This window comes from Pinus tabuliformis, chromosome 2_1 (assembly GCF_031772625.1).
Source record: "Pinus tabuliformis cultivar Carrire ecotype Pingquan chromosome 2_1, CPIR1, whole genome shotgun sequence".
NCBI classification, from domain to species: domain Eukaryota; kingdom Viridiplantae; phylum Streptophyta; class Pinopsida; order Pinales; family Pinaceae; genus Pinus; species Pinus tabuliformis.
This window is the reverse complement of record NC_142299.1, coordinates 587,247,970-587,271,599: the sequence shown is the minus strand read 5'-3', so window position 1 is coordinate 587,271,599 and position 23,630 is coordinate 587,247,970. Positions and strand designations below refer to the sequence as shown.

Here is a 23,630-nt window from a genome sequence, read left to right as displayed (position 1 = left end):
GATTCTCGGTTTTGTAATCTGCGCAGCTAGGCGATGTTTTCACTCAGTTAGTAATATACATTTATTCCATCGCCACTTGGCCTTTAAATAATATTTGGGGGGACTAATGCTCCTGAATATCAACCTTCCGAGCTTGCTGCACGGGATGAGCATCTGAACTCTCGACAAAAATGCTCTCTCTGGAAAAGAAATGTTTCACGACTTTAGAGATTAAATCAGATAAATGAGAGTTGGTTTTCTCGGCCACTGAGAAAATCATCGGACAGACTACTGTAAGTTACCAGCTTTTGGCATGTAACACGCTTCGTCTGAGTTGGAAAATTCCAAACGCAAGTTTATTGAGGACGAAACATATATTATATTTAGAAAAAGTGATCTAACGAATAATTATTTTTTTTTTTCTTGGGGTTTCAATTTTAAGATTTTCCATGTAAAATTCAATATTTATTAGTAAATTTTCTTTACGATTTGTTCTATGATTGTTTCTATGAAGATGTCGTGATTCTAACGTTTTATCAAAGGCTTTTGACAAACACTCTCATTTATTAGTAAATTTGCTTTGCGATCGTTTCTATGAAGGTGTCGCCATTCCAATGTTTTATCGAAGGGTTTTGACAAAAACTCTCATGTAAGGAGCTAAAAGAAAATTCGTTTTAGCTAAACAACAATGTTTTCAATCTTTTCTTCCAAATGTACCAAGCACCCTACATGCACCAACAGTTGCACAAGTCTCTCGCAAAAATGTGTACGTCTTATAGTTATCATGGGGCATGTTTATGTATTTTGCTAATTCTTGAAATATTCCTCGATTTGATGGAGATTATGAGGTCAAATAATTGACCTCACCCATATTTTCAGGATTTCATAATATTCCAAGAATCTGCAATATACCTAGTATAACTTATTTGTAATGAACGTTCTTAACACACATTTCCACCTTGCTAAATAGACGTTTCCATGTCACTCTTTGTTCAACAGTTTCATGGGACTGTCAGAACAATAATCGCGGCACTATTCAATAGTCACTGCATTACAAATTCTAGATTGTCAATAATTAATAGTCAGCTTGAGTCAGTGAACTCACTGTAGATTCAATGACGGATTTTTTGTATAAATTGTTGTATGTTGAATGCAATCGTCAAGGATTTTGTGTTGAGTCTTCATTTCTGATATCGTATTCGAGTCGATGGAGATCAGGGGGTCGCAGACCGTGAGGAGGATAAGATTTTGTGTGTGGGAGGATAAGATTTGTAGTCGTTGTGAGTTGTAGGAGTAGCTTCCAATCTCCTTGTTGTTCACTTCCCTCTAGAATTGTTAAGTGAAGATCCAAAGTGTTCCACATCTCAAAGCCAACTTCGGAGGACTATGTTGTGAGAACTGAAGTCGGATTTGTGAAAGCCAGAAGAGCTGCAAACATGTTGAGGAGTTGTTAAGTGAAAGCTGCAAAAGTGCTGAGTGCTGAGTTGAACATTGGAGGAGCCATTGTAAAGATTTTGTTGCTATAAAATTTTTTCAAAGCAGAACCCTTTAGCCTTACCGTATTGAAATCCTTTGAATGAACATGAGTATGCGTTGTGTGGATGTGTTTAAAAGTGTAGATGTCGAGAGTTTTGCGTGGGACTGTGAAGCCTAATTTTTCAAGGTAGCTATCTTGTGAGCAACCTCTATTGATCGTGCAAATGTGAGTGAGCCCAGTGCATGTGGATCCTGTTAGAGTTTCCCAATGCGGTTTGACTGTGTCTAGCATGCAGTTATCCAGGTATTGTATTTGAGGGCCTCTTCTGCTGCAACTATTTATCGTGTGTACGTAAGGTGAGCCACTTTGAAGAGAGGTTGGGATCATAAAGTAGTGTGCTAGGAAGGTGTTAACACATATGTATTAAGTTTTTGATTGGTAAGTTATTTTCTGATTATTTTGGGACTTGTGTTTGGAGTTATTATAATTCCTATGGACTATTCTTGAACGTTGTGGCCCAAGAGTTGGATAGTTGTGTACTGGTGTTTGTTTAACCCTGTTTGATGGCCTATGTGTGGAGGCGTATGCCAGATGATTTAGACCTATGCGTTCAATGTTCTCTCTTTGTTGATTAAAGTGAAGGCGTTCTTTAAAAGTCTATTGTGAAATTGTCACCCCCGGTGATTGCCAAGTGAAGTTGCAGTGTGTTGGTGTACATGCACCTAGATTAGCTCCAGTTGTTGGTGTACATGCACTTAGACTAGCTCCAGTTAACTTATTGCTTGCATGTGGCACATGTACACATTAACATAAGATAAAGCACACTTAGCTTTAATTAGTTTTAGTTATTGCATGTACAACTAAGCTTAACTTAGTTGCTTTTATGTATTTATTCTAAAACTAATATTGTAGAATCAATTTCATTCTTTCCTCAATTCTTGCTCGCTTCCTTCCTTCTCTTGCAAGCTTTTTTATTGTTTTGCAGATCTAGATCTGTGTATCTCAAAAATCTTACATGGTATCAGAGCACAAGGATTTGTAATCAGTGCACAAGCAATTTTATTTGCAGATTCAGAAGATTGAAGCAACAACAAAGAATGGAGTCTAAATTGGAGTTTCCACAATCGACAATTCTCACTCCATATAATTATTTCGAATGGAAGCCAAAGATTCAACTTCATCTCAGAAGTAGAGGCTTATTTCGAATAACCATGGAAACGGAAGTTGAACCAACATCGGCAATGGAGAAAACAAGATATTTCAATCGCATGGACGAGGCCTTCGGCATCCTATGTTTATCTATTTCTCCGGAACTGCTATTTCATGTTGAATCATGTTCAACTCCAAATGAAGTATGGAAAATTTTGGAAGGATTGTTTGGAAAACAGGATGAAATGCAAGGTCACATTCTCGAAAATGAGTTAAACTCATTAGATCCGAGAAACTTTGAGAACATTCAACATTTTTTCACAAGGTATAAAGCCTTGTTGGTTCAGCTGAAAGGATGCGGGATCGACAAATCTAAGCAAGAAAATCAGTTGATTCTTTCCATTTTATCAAAACTTGGTCCAGAGTATGTAGTATTCGTCTCTACATTCCACACAGTTAGATCTGCAACTGGTGCAGCTTGGAAGATGCCCTCACTGGATTCTTTTATTCAGTCTTTGATGCATGAGCAAGATAAGCTCATCAAAATGGGCACACTTAAAAATTCCAAAGCGCATGCACTTACTGTGCATGCAAAATGAAAGGAATGCAAATTCCAAAGACCATCAGAAAGGAAAAGGGAAGAAGGATCCTGATCCAAGAAAGGGAGGACATCCCAAACCCCCTGATGGATCATCTGGCTCAAAGGAAAGGAAATGAACAAAAGGGCAATCAATGTGCAATTATTGCCATCGTGGTTTTCATCCTGAATCTGTATGCATGAAGAAGACTATAGATCTTATGGCGCAGACACTCCAGCAACAAAATCTTGGAGACCACATTCCTAAGAATGCTAAGAAGAAGTCTGGAGAAAAAGCACCAGATCCAAGAAGTAACGGGCATGCTTTGATTGCTCTTCATTCTGCACCACAAGAATAGATCATCGATTCAGGAGCTTCACATCATATGGCTTCTTCAAAGGAATCCTTTTCTTCTCTACATGCATACTCAGGTCCTCCCATTCTCAAGGGGGATAATTCTGCAGTTGCAGCAACTCGACAAGGAAGAGTGCAATTCGAAGATGGAAGTTTTGAAAATGTCTGCATATTCCAAGGCTCTCTGTGAATCTTCTCTCAGTGTATCAGATGACACACACAGGCATCGGAAGGAGTGGAATTTACCCCAGATTCCGTGAGCATTTATGACATGCAAACCAATTTGAAGATTGCATCTAGCAAGGTAAATGATCAATCTCGTCTGTATACATTTTCTGATTTTGTTCCTCAATCAGATTCTATTTTGCTACTTACGCATGCAAATGACGAAAGTAGGATTTGGCACGAGAGATTTGGGCACTTGAATTTCAGATATATGCAACAACTTAGTAAGCAAGGGATGGTCAAAGGATTGCCAACCATTGAATTTTCAGATGGTGTTTGTAATGGATGTGCTCTTGGAAAGCATCCACAAGAAAAATTCGAGAAGGGGCATGCATGGAGAGCCTCTTCACCTTTGGAACTTGTACACAGTGATCTCATGGGTCCATTTCTTGTGCTTTCAATGAGAAAAGCAAGATATGTGTTGTCATTTATAGATGATTACACGAGATTCACTTGGGTTTACTTCTTGAAACTCAAGTCTGAAGTTTTTCATCATCTAAAGATTTTCAAAGCGCATGCGGAAAATCAGTCTGGAAAACGCATCAAAATACTCCGCACAGATAATGGGACGGAATATGTCAACAAAGATATCAAGAATCTTTGTGATGAAGTAGGCATACAATTGCAGCATACAGTTCCTTACACTCCACAGCAAAATCGCGTGGTTGAAAGGAAAAATCGATCTTTGAAAGAGATGGCTAATTGCATGTTGCATGCAAGATCTCTTCCGTCGAAATTGTGGGCCGAAGCTATTAATTGTGCCTCATACATCCAGAACAGATCTCCTCATAAATCTGTTACTGGAAAAACACCTTTTGAGGCTTGGACTGGCATGTAACCTAAAGTTAGTCATTTCCGCATTTTTGGATCTCGAGCATGGGCCCGCATTCCTCCAGAGAAGAGAAAGGCTTTGGAGCCGCAAAGAAAAGCATGCATGTTTGTTGGATATTCTGATGAAGTCAAAGGGTATAGATTGCTTGATATCCACACTGAAGAGCTCTTTATTGAAAGGAGTGTAAAGTTTGACGAAGATATTTCGCATGCACCAGTAGATGAACTTGTTACCAAATTTTCATCACCACTCATTGATGAGTATGCAGATGAAACTTCAGACCAGCATTCTGATGAAGATGAGTTTTTTCCTGTGACCCTTGTTAGACCACCAGTTGTTGAACATCGAGATCATACTTCTGCATGTAGTTCGGAAGATTCTCGACCACCTTCAACACAAAAATGGCGCAGCATGAGTGATATCCTTGATGATCCTGCCTCTATCCCTCTGTTTGAGGAAGATCCGCAAGCACTCTTAGCTATGGAGCCATCCATGCCCATGCATGCTTATATGATGCATGGATATGATCCACAAACTTATGCAGAAGCAAATGGGCATCCTGAATGGGAAGCCGCCATGGATGAGGAATACAACTCTCTCATTGAGAACCAGACTTGGGATTTGGTTCCGCTACCTTCAAATCGCAAACTTGTGAGATGCAAGTGGGTTTACTGGACCAAGAAAGCATCAAATGGCCAAGTTAGTCAATATAAGGCACGATTGGTGGCAAAAGGTTTTCAGCAGGTACATGGTGTTGACTATGATGAGACTTTTGCTCCAGTGGCAAAAATGGATTCCATTCGGCTAGCTCTCTCCATTACAGCAACAAGAGGATGGGAGGTGCATCATATGGATGTGAAGAATGCCTTTCTTCATGGTGATCTCGAGGAGGAAATCTACATGGAGCAGCCACAGGGATACATGCAAAATTCATCTCTGGTATGCAAACTAAAGAAGTCTCTCTATGGCCTCAAGCAGGCACCTAGAGCATGGTATGCAAAGATGGATTCCTATTTGTTATCTCAAAATTTTGTACGTTGCAAATCTGATTCCAATGTTTATTTTTTGAAGAAAATTGACTCCTTATTGATCATAGTACTCTACGTAGATGATCTTTTGATAACGGGTAGTTCAGATTCTGTCATTACTAACATCAAAACTGCATTGCATAAGCAGTTTTCTATGACAGACATGGGGTTGCTAAATTTTTTCCTTGGACTAGAGATCCATCAGCGTGATTTTGGCATTACCATTTCTCAACCAAAATATGCCAGAGATATTTTGGCACGATTTCACATGAGTGACTGCAAGCCAGCAGCCACACCTTTCTTATCAGGGATAAAGCTTGAGAATGACAAAGACACACCATTGGTTGATTGCACATTATATCGTCAGCTTGTGGGAAGTCTTCTTTATCTCATTCACTCCCATCCTGATCTCTCATATGTTGTAGGAGCAGTTTCCAGATACATGCAGGAGCCACATGAGTTACACCGGAATGCTGCAAAGCGCATCCTTCGATATGTCAAGGGGAAAATCACCTATGGGATTCATTATGCAGCCAATTGTTCTTTGAATCTCATCGGGTTCACATATTCAGACTAGGCTGGCGACACCATTGATCGCAAGTCTACTTCTGGTTATGTACTTAGTTTGGGATCCGGCCCAATTTGTTGGTCAAGTAAGAAGCAGGCTGCCATTGCTTTATCATCAGCAGAGGCAGAGTATAGAGGAGCAGTCAATGCCACTATTCAGGCAATTTGGCTACAACATTTCCTATCTGAGCTTGGGATTAGTGTCCATCATCCAACTGTCATCTGGTGCGATAATCAAAGTACGCTAAAGTTTTGCAGAGATCCAGTGCAGCGACATCGTACCAAACACATCGAGATCCAAATGCACTTCATTAGAGAACTCATTCATGATGGGATCATCGATCATCAGTACTGTCCTAGTTCCAAGCAGATTGCTGACATCTTCACCAAGACTTTCACTGAGCAGAAGTTTCGATTCCTACGAGATCGTCTCGGGGTGAAGGACACGACTTCCTAGCAGTTTTCTTTTCTCTACTTTTGCATTATATTTTGAGGGGGGGGGGTGTTCTTCCCACTGGTTTTTCCCTCTTTCCTCCTTTTTATGCATTGTATATAGGTACCTAAAATGGCCGTGTTGCTGGGACTCATTCATTTTGCATCACACTCACCTAAGTTATGCTTAAGGGGGGGTGTTGGTGTAGATGCACTTAGACTAGCTGTGTTGGTGTACATGCACCTAGATTAGCTCCAGTTAACTTATTGCTTGCATGTGGCACATGTACACATTAACATAAGATAAAGCACACTTAGCTTTAGATAGCTTTAGTTATTGCATGTACAACGCTTAAGCTTAACTTATGCGTCTGATGTGAAGAAGTTGGCTCAGAATATTTCGCTTCCCGTGGGATCCTGTGAATTGGCAGTGTCATGGAAGGATCATCCCGAAACACCGCAGGTATTAAATCCAGAACGTAGGGAAGCTTACGCGACCATTCTGCATTCGTCAGAGTTCTATGTCTGCGGAGCCATAGCCCTGGCTCAGAGCATACGCATGAGCGGGTCGACGAAGGATCTCATCATTCTGGTGGACAAGAAGGTGGGAGAGGAGAAACGTGAAGGCCTCCGGGCAGCCGGTTGGCAGGTTCGAGAAATCCGCAGGATTTGCAACCCCAGATCGGAGAAAGATTCTTACAACGAATGGAATTACAGCAAATTCAGGCTATGGCAGCTCACTGACTAAGACAAGATCGTTTTCATCGATTCTGATCTTCTCATTCTCCGCAACTTGGATTTCCTGTTCGATCTCCCCGAGATCTCGGCAACGGGTAACAGCAGGTTCGTTTTCAACTCGGGAATGATGGTGATCGAGCCCTCCAATTTCACCTTCAGGTTCCTACTGCGTCACAGGAGGGACATAATTTCCTACAATGGCGGAGACCAGGGGTACCTGAATGAGGCCTTCACATTGTGGCACAGGATCCCGAGGCGCATGAACCATCTGAAGCATTTCTGGTCCAATGATACCGAGGAATACGAGATGAAAACTAGCTTTTTCGGCGCAGACCCTCCGGAGCTCTACGTTCTGCATTACTTGGGAATCAAGCCATGGCTCTGTTACAGGGATTACGACTGCAACTGGAACGTGGAGAACCAGAGAGCCTACACTAGTAATGTTGCTCATTCTAGATGGTGGAAGGTCCACGACAACATGCCTCATTCATTTTGCATCACACTCACCTACGTTATGCTTAAGGGGGGGTGTTGGTGTACATGCACCTATATTAGCTCCAGTTGTTGGTGTACATGCACTTAGACTAGCTCCAGTTAACTTATTGCTTGCATGTGGCACATGTACACATTAACATAAGATAAAGCACACTTAGCTTTAGTTATTGCATGTACAACTAAGCTTAACTTAGTTGATTTTATGTATTTATTCTAAAACTAATATTGTAGAATCAATTTCATTCTTTTCTCAATTCTTGCTCGCTTCCTTCCTTCTCTTGCAAGCTTGTTTATTATTTTGCAAATCTAGATCTGTGTATCTCAAAAATCTTACACAGTGCCAAGTCCACGGTGCGGCCTTGGCCAACGCATTTAATGAGCAGGATAAATATTTTCTCGAGCATTTTTTACAATGATCTTTTTTATAATCCTTTTTCAAAGAGTCCATTCTGAAGTATTTTTGGGTCGGGTGATGTACTTATCTTTCCTACTCACCATGGTTTTGTGTGATATTGTAATTCTGGATGACCACTACGGCATTGCCAAAGATGAGGACGAAAGCCAGTTCCTACCACAATCCCATGAATTGACCACTGATATTGGCTAAAATATATTAATCGTTAAGAAGAAGTTTGTTCTAGGCTTAGTAAACAGGGTGCAGAGTTTTGTCTTATTTAGAGGTTACACTTGCTCTAGAAAAGGCTTTGAAGTGTAAATCTATGACTAAAATACATTACATTGTCATATTAACCCAAAGGAGATGTATGGAATGGTGTGGTTTGGTGTGGTTATAAATTTTTTAATTAGTGTAATTAATATGTATGATTTTTTAAAATTAATTTATGATGAACTTTATAATCTGATAAAAAGGTCCTGATTTAATAATTGATTCTAGATACATTCTTATATCGACGACTCTTCGATATAACTAGCAAGTATATTGGTTTGTGCCATGTATCTCGGTAGATAGGGGCTCGTTCATAGAATGACTAATAGTTCAGTTTTTATTGCAAAGAGCTAATTGATTGTGTGTGAAGCTATTATTTAAAAGATCGAGTGGTGTAAAACTCAATATGGATGGTTGTTGAGTTCGTTTTGCAGTTACGGATCTAGGGAAGGATCCCTCAATTGTTGAAGACATGAGAGTGGTCTTTTGGTGAGTTGAATTTGGGAGATTTGTGATTTGGGAGTTCGAGAGTGGAACTAGAATCCAATTTGCCGACTACAAATTTACGAGGGTTATGAGACAATTTGATGGAGTTCTCTCTATACTTTTTTGAACATGTTTAAAAAAGCTAATGAAGACGTTATTGAGAAAAAGATCGGAACAAGTACTAGTTAGGAGAGGGATATGGAGATTTAACTCCACTTGTCTTATGCATATTCAATAAGATTAATCTCCATGACTACTAATTAGTTGGATCTCAAAGATTTAACCAACTAATATATCTCCTACTTTAATGTTTGGTTGAGATATTTTCTAAACTAATTAATTATATAATTAATATACTAATTAATTATATAATTAATATACCATCTGTACCTTAACCTAGTACTTATTATATTTATATGTTACACAACCTACACCTCAGGTAGGTAGCATGTAGATCCTAAATGCCGCCCTCCAAGCATCCATTTACCGCGTGTAACATTTAATTTTCTTCTATGGCCAACAATTCAATCTGTGCATGCAATTTGTTATGCGAATTTGATAATTAAGAGGTCAATTCAACCTATACAACCTATTTTCCAAATTCGCGGTAAATCATTTCTTAAACTAAAGAAGAATTCTGCTTCACCTTCACGGTTCATCATTAACTGATTTCTTTGTAGTCCTCGAAAATGAACTCTCTTTAACTATGTTGATTCCATGGTCTGTGCATTTAAAAAAATGAAAAGATTGATAAGCTCCGTCATAGTTTTCTACTTTTAACTCAGTGACGTATTTGGCCTTCATTTCATAAATTATTAATTGCTCTTTTAGGAGCCATGTATTATTAGTGCCTCACTATAGGCCACGATTATAGCAATGACTTGTTAATTGACCGTGTACCATTCGGCTTAGACATTTTAGAATTAACTTTGCCAAATTTCCTTTGTCAAACGTAAAACATAATTTTTCTTACACCAAAATAAATTTTAAAAAATGCAGTTTTTGCTATTTGATGGGCTTTTAACTTCGAAGTGTTATTGCGGTGGTGATCTGTAGCTGTTCTAGATGTTCCCATTCAATGTTTATTAGTTTAGGAGTTGTTTTTAAGTGTAATTTTTTGGAGTTTCTTGTAGATTTATGACCATAATTTATGGAAAAATTTACAGGGAAATCTTGGTTTTTGTTGTTTAAATTGGTTATTTAACTATATATATGAATTCAGTGTCCTGGAAAATTGAAAAACGGCTGGGTACTTCAATTGTGGAGAGTTCACCCATCAAACTTATAATTTCAATAAATCCCTCTCAGATTCTAGACAAATTAAATCCGAAAATAAACCAATTTTTTTTTTTTTTTTTTCAGAAAGTAATTATTATAAAAGTAATTTACTAAAATTGATATTTAACTTCGTCGATTTCAATTCCCAATTGAATTCAAATTCACCCTTCATTTAGTACTATTTTCCCATGAATGAGTGAATAACACTTACGACACACTGTAATTGCCACCATACTCAAGTTCCTAGGATGAACAATCGAAATTGAAAGTAAAGTACATTAACACACAGTGGAAACACTTGTCCACGCTCAGCCATCCTCCACCAAAATGAATGGAAAAACTAAAAAACTAAAATATTTCAAATATAATCTCTTATTTCCTTCAGGCCAGTAGAGGCCAAGGTTCCTCAACCCAGGACGGGCCAAGCCCAGGAGGGGCCAAGCCCTCAAGGGCTCTGTGTGGTGCAGGTAAATTCTTAGTGCGGACACAAACAATTCCTCTAGCCTCAGACAAACAAACAATCTATGGAAAACTTCCTTTAGCTAGAATCAAATAAGAGGGCCTACCTCTTAGAACACTATTCCACTTGTTGATGATCCTGCTTTCTTACTCTAGCTACTTTGCGTTTCCTTCATTCGAATACCTGAAACAAGTAAACAAACAACAACAACAAAAGTGATAGCATACAAATTGCATTCAACCTACTTGACAGGTCAAGGAACATTAAGCCATGAAATGTAGGATAACATTTCAATGTAGGAAATCAATCAATAGTTGTATTCATATAAGTTCAGAAAGAGATTACACTAATGCCTTGACGTTGTTGGTCTCCTCTGACATATCTGGGTTCCCACACTTCTTCCAGCAACTCATAGCCCCAACAATGGAAGTTTTAAGGCTTCTTCCCTTTAGTCTCAAACCAAAACAAACACACTATTCTACCTCAAATGTAAACTAGAGAGCTACAAGCTATAAATGTCTTGTTGATCATGCAAGATCCAAAACTACTAAGACTGAAACTAGTGAATCTTGTAAAAGGAGGGGTTTATATAGCTTGGATAGAGGGGAGATGGCTCCTCTTATCATGGGGGAAGGCTCTATCTCTTGGGTTGGTTCCATCCTAATGGGGGAAAGGAGCCCAACTTGACTTCCACGACTCCATCCAGCCCAATCATTTACCATACTTTTGTTACGAAGATTCTAGACCTAGAAGCTTCGACTCCATATTTAAAAAATTGAAATGAAAGGAGGAACTTAACTAACAACTTGACTTGCTGAGCACACAAATAGGTGAATGGACGACAACCTAGATGCCCTAGGGCTACAAACCATCCAAGGACTCAAGAAACCAAGTGAAGAAAAGGCAAACCAAACAAGCACACAAATCAAGCCAATGGAGCTTTAATGTCAAGGAAAACATGGTCAAAACAAGCTAAGAGACAAAAGTTAGAAGGGCAAGACACACTGGTTATGATCTAGGGGAAACCCTGATCTTCACCTACAACAATCGCTGCGACTACCTAACTAACAACAAGCGCCAGAAGGGGGTACGCGCGACTGTTTTAAAGAAACACGCATTGATCGACGCGACTGTCAGAAAAATAAATGCACTGACTGAGGATTCAAGGAAAAAAATAAAAATTTCAAAGGCTAAAACTAGACTTGCCACCGTAAATTTCAGACTCGAAGCAGTAAACCAGGCAAAGCAGAGAAAACTAAAGGGAAATGGTGATACTAGAAAAGGTCACACAAAACCATAAAATGACAATCATGAAAACAAAAGGATTGGTTCCCTAGTGGAGTCGCCAATTTTTGGTGCAGGTAAATTCTCATTGTGGACACAAACAATTCCTCTAGCCCGAGAGAGTAGGTCTAGCCACAAACAAACAATCTATGGAAAACTTCCTTAAGCTAGAATCAAATAAGAGGGTTTACCTCTTAGAATGCTATTTGGCTTGGTGATGATCCTGTTTCCTTAATCCAGCTACTTTGTGTTTCCTTTCTTTGAATACCTCAAACAAGTAAACAAACAACAACAACAAAAATGATAGCATACAAATTGCATTTAGCCTACTTAACATGTCAAGGAACATTAAGCCATCAAATGTAAGATAACACTTCAATGTAGGAAATCAATCAATAGTTGTATTCATATAAGTTCAGAAAGAGATTACAACCAATGCCTCGATGTTGCTAGTCTCCTCCGACATATCCAAGTCCCCACACCTCTGCTAGCATCTCATGGATAGCCCCAACAATGGGAGTTTTAAGGCTTCCTCCCTTTAGTCTCAAACCAAACCAAACACACTATTCTCCCTCAAACATAAACTAGAGAGCTACAAGATATAGATGTCTTGCTAATTATTCAAGCTCCAAAAATACTAAGACTGAAACTAGTAAAGTTTGTAAAAGGAGGGTTTTATATATCTTGGATAGAGGGGATATGACTCCTCTTATCATGGGAGAAGGATTTATCTCTTGGGTTGGTTCCATCCTAATACAGGAAAGGAGCCTAATCTGACATCCTCGGCTCCATCCAGCCTAACCATTTACTAGACTTCCATTATGAAGCTTTTAGACCTGGAAGCTTCGACTCCATATTTAAAAAACTTTCCAAAAGAGGATCGGCGCGATTGAGAAAAGGCTCAATAACATTGTACAGCACTGGTCCTAGTTTTAATCTTTGCAAGTCGGCGTGAGGAGGAAACTGGTCATTAGCACCGGTCTTTTAAACTGGAGTAAAAGGAAGATTCTTGGGAAATGATGCAAAAGGGAATCATTCTGCTCATGAAGAGGGACATAATGGGAGTTTCTTCATGGTGGGAAAGCATGTAGGGTTCACTGTAGAGGTCCTCCAGGATCGTGGAACGGGGAGTATAGGGATAGTGACAAAATGTTGTGTAATAATCCTGCTTAGAGATGTATTTCTATGGATTCAATGCATTTACATCTATATGATATTATCATTACCTTACTTCTCTTTTTCCTCCTTTGTTCCCTTTCATGTTAACAAAATACCTGCATGTTCACATAATCATTTCTTCTTTATATCTTCATCATTCATTTTACCATGTCATAACATTGATTCGTCTATTCTCTTCTTTCATCGTACCACTCTCTTAACTATCACATCATTTTCTCTCTTTGTTGCTACATCATTCCTTCTCTCATCATATTCTATCTTAATTCTCTTTATTGTTGCATTGTTTCCTTTCACCATTCTCTTTGCTGCTATATTGTTCTTTTTAGAAACAACTTCTTTCATCATGCCACTGTATTTGTTGCTACATAATTATCACTATCACCATATTCTTTCTTTCTATTGATATTTTTATGTCATTCTCTTTTCTGTTGCATATATTTATCACCATCTTCTTTCATTATCATGTAATAATGTGATGGAGTCTCTGTCTTCCTTTTTATATCTATATATTATTTTTTTTCTTCTTCTTTAAAATAATTGATAATTGATCACCATATAAAAGGAAATCCATCTACTAAGATATATGAGTTCCAACCATTGCATTCACAAATTTATTAAAAATTCTTTTCAACTACTTTGTCCCAACATTTTCATATTATTTAAACATTCTAAGGATAATCCTTCTCACTTTTCCCCCTTAATCAAGGATTCAATTTCTCAGATTTCACATCAAGCTAGCATACAACTACCTGACACCCTCACACATACCCATAATATATGTTAATCAAACATATTGTAGTTTTACTTCTAGACATATGCTAATCAAATATAGTTGTAGTTTTACTTCCCATGTCAGAAAATTTCCTTACAACAACCCATACATTGATGCTAATCAATTGTAGTTGTATTTTTACTTTTCATGTCTCAAAGTTTCTATGATTAACCTTCTCCATATTGTATTGTATGTGTTTTCAATTTACATTTCCAGTGTAAAAAGTCTGTTTACATCTAAATTTTGCAACGAAAAATAAATATGGGTTGAGTCTCTCACAGTTGTCTACTTCTTAGATGATTTGAAGAGCATTATATGTACTATTGGTCTGCTTACGCCCTTTACTATGGAAAAATTTCTGCCTTGAACATAAATTTCTTCTACATGTTATAAAATAAGATTCTCTATCTTGGGTCGACAAATAAATGTTGTGAAATTTAGCCCACTAATTGATAGGTCAGAACCATGTACAATTTTTTCCTTTGTCTGAAATTTGTCATGTAGCAACATCTAACATAATTTTTTTCACTAATATGACAATACATTTTGGCTCGTTGGTTTTTAAATTTTCTCATGGAGATAATACATTTATTTAAGTCATACTAGCTCAATGGAAGGTCACCTATCTTTCAAGCAAGAGGTTGGTGGTTCGATTCCATCGTGCTCTAACATGAATTAGTCACTAAAGAAATAAAAAAGATTCACATTGTATATTTTGTTTCTAAAGGAAATTTCGCAATTCTTTATTGTCTCTAGAGAGATAATAACTAAGATTTAAGACATAATGTCTCTATAGAGACAATAACTAGGATTTTTCTCTTGAAAGACAATTTTTTTTTTTTTCTCTTAAGAGACAATAATACTTGTCTTCTATATTGTCTTTATAGAGACAAATTTTTAAGACAATAATTTGAGACACTCAATTTTTTTTTTAAGAGGAAAAAATGAATTGTATCTTAAGAAACAAAAATGAATTGTCTCTTTAGAGAATACTTGTCTTCTATATTGTCTTTATAAAGACAATTTTTTAACACAATAATTTGAGACACTCACTTAAAGGCAATATTTAAGATAATTTACAAGTTTCTTTTTGTCTCAAATTAAGACAATTTGTTAAAAAATTGTCTTAAATATTGTCTTAAAACACCCCTAGATGTATTCTCATAATATATAATCTTATACATATTTAAAATACTTAAATTGAGCACATTAATTATATATTCAACATATTTATTGTTTCGCTATGACTGAAATCCATCTTAATCTAGGATCTATCAAGAACACTAAGGGATCAAATCTCTTGAGATTCAAACGTTTCCTCAAGTTTTACATTCAAAAAAGAGATTTTCAATTGGAGACATTTGATCCCATTCAACTCTTCATGAATTTTTTAAGATTTCATAAGGGAAATCTCTATCTTCATTAATCAAATAATATATTACATATATACAGGAGTATTGTATCAAGATAGGAAAACCATCTTGGACACACAATCTGCTGGTTGAGAGAATATCTCAGCCACAAACCAAACTAGGGAAACCACTACTATAGAATAGGAATAGACTCTTTACATAGAAAGTCACAACTGAGACAAGTAGGAACTAATATTCCAACACACCCCCTTAATGAGTACTACTTGTCCTGATATCAATCTACAATGTCTAGTTGTGGTCAAACATAAAAGAATATGTTGATGTCCATATAAAGGAGAACCCATCCACCAGAATGCATGGGTGCCAACCGTTGCAACCACCAGTCTTGTAGGATGTTCTTCGCATACATGTTTCTGTCAACCATTATAACCGCATACATGTACCTATACCTGTAAATCCCCCTCTAATATCATCATGGATTTTATCGGATTACCCGTGACCATGTTTTTGGTTTTATCGGATCACCATGAACCATGCCACCAAGGGCTCTCAGCCACCAAGGATAAACACAACCACCAAGGCTCAACTTAGCCATGAAGGCTCAACACAGTGACGAAGGCACTCCAGCCACTCTGGGCCACAATCTTGCCACTGGGGCACTCTAGCCACTCTGGTCTACAAACCTACCACTAGGGTACTCCAACCACTCTAGGCCACAAACCTGTCACTAGGGCACTCCAGCCACTGAGTCTCACCAAAGACCCGACTCAACCAGGCTGAGGGTTTTCTCGGCTAACCCTAAACCATGTCAACAGGAATCTCCATCCCACTTCACTCTTACATGTGGTTTCTAGCTTACCACAAACCAACACTGCAAATACAAAGTGGTTTTTAGATTACCGCGAACTATATGGGGGTACACATACCTTACAAGGCTTACAATGCAACTCCAAATTTTGGAGTTATCGGGTACATACATTACAAAGACCACTAATAAACATCCTAGACTTTCTTACTAATAAAATGTGTGACTCATAATACAACCTAATATTGAGTCTATTCTACAAACACAAACAAACTTTCAAGCCCATTTGAATCCTTTGCCACTCACCTTCGATACACCATACCATTTTTATGCTCAAACACACCACTGATTTCCCACATGAATATCATCGGCTTTGTACTTTTGAATATTTGGCATCTCCATTTTTAACTTGGCATATAGTTCTTGATCTCCATGTTTTACTTGTCATTCATTAGAGTTGTGAATTCTAACAAAATGACTTCATAGTGAGGTCGTGAATCTCAATATGTATACAAATTTCCAAGACATATTTACTTTTACCGATACCAAGAAATACACAGTGGGTAAAAATACATTGGGTATAAACTGCAAGTGTTGGTCATGGGAGAACCAGTAAATGAAATGGATGTGAGGAATAATGACATGGATATATATAATATTTACCAAGGAATCCTTTCATTACCCGTGCCCATTGTAATTTGCGACAACATCATGTGGCCTTTGGTACCAACCAGTTATCAGATAATTCAGCTGTGCACAGTCATAATATTCGTGCACCGAACTGAGTATTCTCACAACTCCATAGTTATTGCACTATGAATGAATCCTTCAAAATCATGTGGCCTCTCTACAAGAATCCACTTTCCAGAGTTGTTGAACATGCAAGTTTGTAACACACCTGCTCACCCCAATGAATCGTAGCATCACTCACAAATCTCTGGTCACGCCATGTTGTCGTGCAGGATCCATATCCTCAGGAAGAGACGTCAAGTGTTCCTAAGAGTTCTCCTCATCATTATATCGAATTAGTTGTTGGTTTTGAAAGAAATACAGGCACCTTAACGCATCTAAAAACAACTGCATGCTTCCGTGAGTACTCCACATATTCGCCAATCTGCTCCAAACCCCTGAAATGGAATCGAATACTTCTACACTCTTCTCAGATCGACTTGGTGACTGTGGTGTACCCTCTGATCAAGGTGCCTCCAATGATGTAGATGAGATAGGTTATGCACAATCATGGGCATCGTCTGATCATCCATCCAATAATCACATGAAACCACCCATTAAGTTCTACAAAATAGTCACTTTCTAGTCGGCGCAGTTCAGTCTGGACAGCGTTCTCCACATGTGCTGCACGCTCTTCATAGATCCACGACTCCAGCAGCTCAACACGCAAGCAAAACTCCTATTCCATTCAACTCCACTCCTCCATTCGTAGGAAGATAAACCATTGACAGAAAATTGGTGGAAATTGTGGTGATCACCGCCTTTTCCTTAGCTGAGTATCGATCATCGCCAGAGGCTGGTTTCCAAGTGTGGAAAAACAGAGAGACATCATTGTAGTTAATGGCCCTTGTTCCAAAACTTGTCTTCTCCCTCACCAACCCTCAAGAAATCTAGGTGCTAGGCCATCACCCCTGTGGCGATGGTGACGGTATCAGGGTTTTCAAAACATCTAGTCGGGTCAGGCTGCATGTCACTCTTCACACAGGGCCAGCTTGAGCAAAGAGATCTCCTCCAAACTTTCCCTCTATCAGTTTTGTTTGTCAGGCACCAATAGTCAACGTAGACACCACACAAACCCGTAGTGGACAAAAAACAACAAATCCTAACACGACAGTGAAAGGGTTGCTCTCGGCCTCATTATAGTGGGACCTCAACACAAGAGTCAACTGCAACGATTCCGATCTTCCACAAAACACAGAGTGGAAACACTCAGCCAAGCTCTGCCCAAATGAATGGACACACTAAAAACTAAAATATTACAAATATAATCTCTTATTTCCCTCAGCCGAGGAGGGGCCAAGGTTCCTGAACCAAGGATGGGCCAAGCCTAGGATGGGCTAGGCCCTCAGGGGCTCTGTGTTGTGCAGGTAAATTCTCAGTGTGGACACAAACAATTCCTCTAGCCCGAGATAGCGGGTTTAGCCAAAAACAAAAAATCTATGGAAAACTTCCCTAAACTAGAATCAAATAAGATGGCCTACCTCTTAGAACACTATTCCGCTTGGTGATTATCCTGCTTCCTTAGTCAATCTACTTTGTGTTTCCTTCCTTTGAATACCTAAAATAAGTAAACAAATAACAACACCAAACGTGATATCATACAAATGGCATTCAGCCTACTTAACAGTTCAAGGAACATTAAGCCATCAAATGTAAGATAACACTTCAATGTAGGAAATCAATCAATAGTTGTATTCATATAAGTTCAGAAAGATATTACAACCAATGCCTTGACATTGCTGGTCTCCTGCGACATATCTGGGTTCCCACACTTCTGCTAGCATCTCATGGATAGCCCCAACAATGAAAGTTTTAAGGCTTCTTCCCTTTAGTCTCAAACCAAACCAAACACTCTATTCTCCCTCAAACATAAACTAGAGAGCTACAAGCTATAGATGTCTTGTTGATTATTCAAGCTCCAAAAATACTAAGACTGAAAATAGTGAAGCTTGTAAAAGGAGGGGTTTATATAGATTGGATAGAGGGGAGATGATTCCTCTTATCGTGGGAGAAGGCTTTATTGTTTTAGTTGGTTCCATCCTAATAAGGGAAAGGAGCCCAAAATAACTTCCTCAGCTCCATCCAGCCCAACCATTTACCAGACTTCTGTTACGAAGCTTCTCGACCTGGAAGCTTCGAATCCATATTTAAAAACTTTCCAAAAGAGGATTGGCGTGACTGAGAAAAGGCTCAGTAGCGTCGTGCGAAGCTAGTCCTAGTTTTAATCTTTGCAAGTCGGTACGAGGAGGAAACTAGTAATTAGCATCGGTCTTGTAAACTGGGGTAAAAGGAAGATTCTTGGTAAATGATGTAAAATGGAATCATTCTGCTCATGAAGAGGGACATAATGGGAGTTTCTTCATGATGGGAAAGCATGTAGGGTTCACTGTAGAGGTCCTCCAGGATTGTGGAATGGGGAGTACAAGGACAGGGACAAAATGTTGTGTAACAGATGCCCCCTAAAGCGTGAAGGCCGAAGTAGAGTGATGGGTGATTGTTTACAAGTAAATGCGGGGAACCAGAGTCCATCATTGGAAAACCTGTAAGAAATCATAGATGCATATAAATCACTAAAAGCATTGACAAATGATACATGAATCGTGGTATGATGCAACTATCCAGAGAATGATCATGTAAATGGATCCAAGGCATGGGCATAGCCACCCAATAGAGAGGATCATATCAAAACCAAGGTATGGTTGCAGCCTTCCAATAATGAGAAGGATCACTTATAACAACTCATGGTATGTTCATAACCATCCATCTAAAAGAGACATGTATATCAGAATGATCATGTTACATTGCCTTGAAACCTGGACTTGTGTAATTTGAGCCCAGGGTCTTCAACTCCAAGATGACTTGATCAAAGTACAAATCATAACATGTGAATGAATGTGTTGAAGTTGAACATGCTAGAAATTTGCTTGATTACCGGTCAATGATGTGAACCGTTAACAAGCGCAAGAGAAACCATCAATAATGACAATGGCTCTCAAGGTACTTGCAGCATAGTTCACGGAATCTGAATAAAGGAACTAAAGTCGAACACTCGTGAAATCACCTGATCGAAAGCCAATGATATGAACTTATTGTCGAGTGCGAAGAACTTGCCATTAGGGCATGCAAGCTCTAAGGTAATAGAAGGGAGTCTCTTGATCGACTTCATGGATAACGAGATGAAGTCGACACGAAGCGACTGTGTTGAAGGAGGGCCATGATCTATCCCACATCATCGACAGGAGACAAAGGGATGCAATTATTTCAGGTGATACATAGAATCAGGAGTAAGTGTAACTGCAGAAGGACTAACTCTTGAACATATCGGCAACACGACTCTGGAGTTTGGCAGCTTTTGGATCCATGGGATCGGTGGTCACGATGACATGGAAAAGATCAAATGGAAGGCAAAAATGAATGGCCCAACCCAGGAAGGTCAATGATTGAAAGGAGGATATCCCAACCCGACATGAAGCAGAAAGTGTCATGTTTAAGAGTGAGCTGCCGACACAACTCATACAATTTTCCATTTTCCCCCACCATTTCCGGCAGTTACCCCAATTATTTTTTAATCATAAGCTTGAAGGGGATAGCATGTGCTTGCACTGTAAGTTCATCCTTCAAACAAGTCCGACCTAGTAAGTTTAGTGAGCCTTAGGAAGGAGAATCTCATGCCTGTCATGGTGACGAATCCAATGTCATTTAATGTTTTAACGAGTCCGTCAAAGATGTAACTCGGTATCTTTTTCATGTTTAGAGAGTTTGAAAAAGATACAGAAAAGAGAACTCCACATGGTCCCTTTTCGTACATTTCTATCTCTCGAGCCCGAAAAGGTAGAAAAAGAAATTTGAGAGAACCGCTTGACCATTTTAGTCAAGGAGTACCTTTTTCATAAATAGTTTATCCCAACCCAAAAAGGAGGTAAACATATACTGGGTAAATGACATTTCACAGCCTTTAACGAGTTCAAAATGACAAGAGCTTGATAATATTTTTGTGTTTAAAGAGTCAGAAAAGAGCTTAAAAGCGGACTTCCCATTTTTATTCTCTTTTATGAGTTAAAAAGGGAAAAATACTCGACAATCTTTACATTTGAGTTTTACAAGTCGAGAAAAGAGCTTAAACATGACTCCAGTACCATCATCAGTAATCGGTCACCTGTCGCTGCACAAAAGGTAAATGCATTATCAAATTTATGAGGAAGAAATAGGTAAAAAATACTTTTAAAACCTTAATATTTCATGAAAAATGAATAAAAGGAGGAAAAAGTAAATAATTTTTACTATTTTACCATTTTACCTTTTGTGGAGCATTTTTCACCCATTTTTGCCCTAGATTTTTAGGAGCAGATTGAGGGAGATCGGGAGGCCATTCGATGGTTCATCAGTTGAAAGTAATAGCCAAGACCTTTAGCTTCATTTTAATGCTCATTTTTCTTGTTTTTAACCGTTTTTTAGATTTCTTGAGGAGGATTTAGCAAAACAATTCACCCTCGATTGGCGCAATTTCTGGGAACGAATCAAGTCGATCAGGGGTTATTAACACTGTCAAGCACGCCATTGATGCTACTATTTTTAAAATAGTCGTGCCAACGCGGTGAACACAAAAGTTTCAATTTGTTGCCCAATTTCTCTCATTTGATCCAAATTTCTATAGCCAAGGATGATTATTGACATGATTTTATGGTTTATGCAAGGAAAACATCACGGAAAATGGTCTATTCGAGGGAACATGAAGATGAGGACATTGATACATAGGAAATGGTAGATCCAAACTACTTGAAATCCCTGACGAATTGTGGGATCCTCAAATTCTTCCTCACATCTGGTCTTCGAGCTCATCCTGAGTTGCTGCATTATTTGATCAGTCTCTGGGATGTCAATCGGGAAGTTTTTATGATCTGGTACCAAGAACTAGAGTTGAAAACTTTTGACATTTATTTCATCAAGGACTGCCCTGAAGAGGGGAACTAATCAATCTATATGGGTCCAGGCCTATTGGGGCAAGTGTGAACATGTTTCTCGCAGAACACTGCCCAGAAGCACTGAAATCAAAGAGTAGAAAGATAGAGATCATGAGTGTTCAGGATCTTGTGTTGAAAGTGCTGCTATTGACAATCAACAGAGTGGCTGGTGCTCAAGCACAACATGAGTCCGACAAGTTAAAGTTTCAGTATGCTATCGACTTTACGGTGCTGACTATCTTCAACTGGGTGGAAGCCATGAAGGCAAACATGAGGTGCCAGCTATCTAAAGCCAACGTGGGAAAATTGAAGAAGTTCTCTATGGTTCCATTCTAGTGACCTTATTTTTGGAGCAGGCCTCACTATTTCACTACCAGCTTGTTGACATGGAACCACCATTGCCACGAGACTCACGGATGTTCTGTTGGAGTGAATTGATGCCTAGGATCATCGAGGGCCAACATATGTCATCTAAGCCCACCTTCTTCTCGTGGCTATGGCGACAACTAATTGTAGAGCACTGGCCCTATGGTAATGAATTTCGCGGTGATCCAGATATGCTGCTCACAGAGGGAGAAGGTTATGATGGCGGAGGTAAAAACAAACAATTCTAATTTTTAATTGTTTATTGTTTCTGAAATACATGCATTCATGACATTTGGATTGTGCAGATGTGGTACTAGAGCGTCCTGCTGGGATGTCCCTGATCGCCAGGCACGTTGCGTGACAGTTCGATATTGCTTCTTACTAGGAAGGAACTGATAATGAGGAGGATATCATGTAGAACCTCGAGGGATTGACCCACGTTATCCTAGATTATGCCCGAGTGGGTGACATCCCATGCCAATATCAGTGGCACACAGTGTGGGTATCAGACCGGATCCGCCGACTACTGACTCGTGTAGTATGAGCAGTTATGTGCTACCATGAGCACCATGCCAAGTAGTTCATAGATCTAGCAATTTACATTTTTGAGGCATGTGGGCCATAGATGTATTTGAACACATATATTATTTTTTCGGGTTTTGATGTATGACAAATATTATATATATATATATATATATATATATATATATCCTTGCTTACTATGGTACAAATATTTTGGTTTAGATTTTCACATGTTTCGCAAATGTCTATCCAACACATAACTAGCTAATGCATCTGTCAATGTATTCATATGCCTAGGAACATGATGATATTTAATGTAATCGAAATTTCTCTCCAATAGATGAATATGTAGATACATTCTCAATATCTTAGGGTTTCTAATGTAATATTACCCGTTGAGTTGAAGAACAACAAGTTGTGAATCAAGGTTGACAACCAATTCCCAGATGTCAGGAGTTATAGCTTCTCACAACAATTCGATAACTGCGTCGTACTCAACAATGTTATTAACTATTGTTCAGCCTAAGAAAATACCTTGAAGATCAATCAACTAACCATGGGCATCATAGATGGCCCATGCAGCACATGATAGATTCTTATTGCTACGACAAGCACCATCAGCGAGACTAATGTGAGGAGACACAGACATATGCAAAGTAGTTAGAAACATAATAAGTAGGAAAACTGCCTGAAAAACAACACACCAAACCACATTGCACAAAAATGAATAACACACTATTGTACAAAAGTATCCATGCAAGATGACCTAGGCATAATACTTTTTGAGATAAAACCCATTACGGGGCTTGTCTAAGGGATTTCCCTCATAATCAATTAGCTCATAATCCCCTTTCCATAACACACATTTAACAATGTAGGTCTCATGCCACATAG

At 38.7% G+C, this 23,630-nt stretch overlaps 1 pseudogene; it reads left to right on the top strand.

The window, feature by feature from the left end:
• The first annotated feature begins 3,683 nt into the window (after positions 1–3,683).
• LOC149201830 (UDP-glucuronate:xylan alpha-glucuronosyltransferase 1 pseudogene) lies at positions 3,684–22,184 on the top strand (annotated as a pseudogene).
• The last annotated feature ends 1,446 nt before the right edge of the window (positions 22,185–23,630 follow it).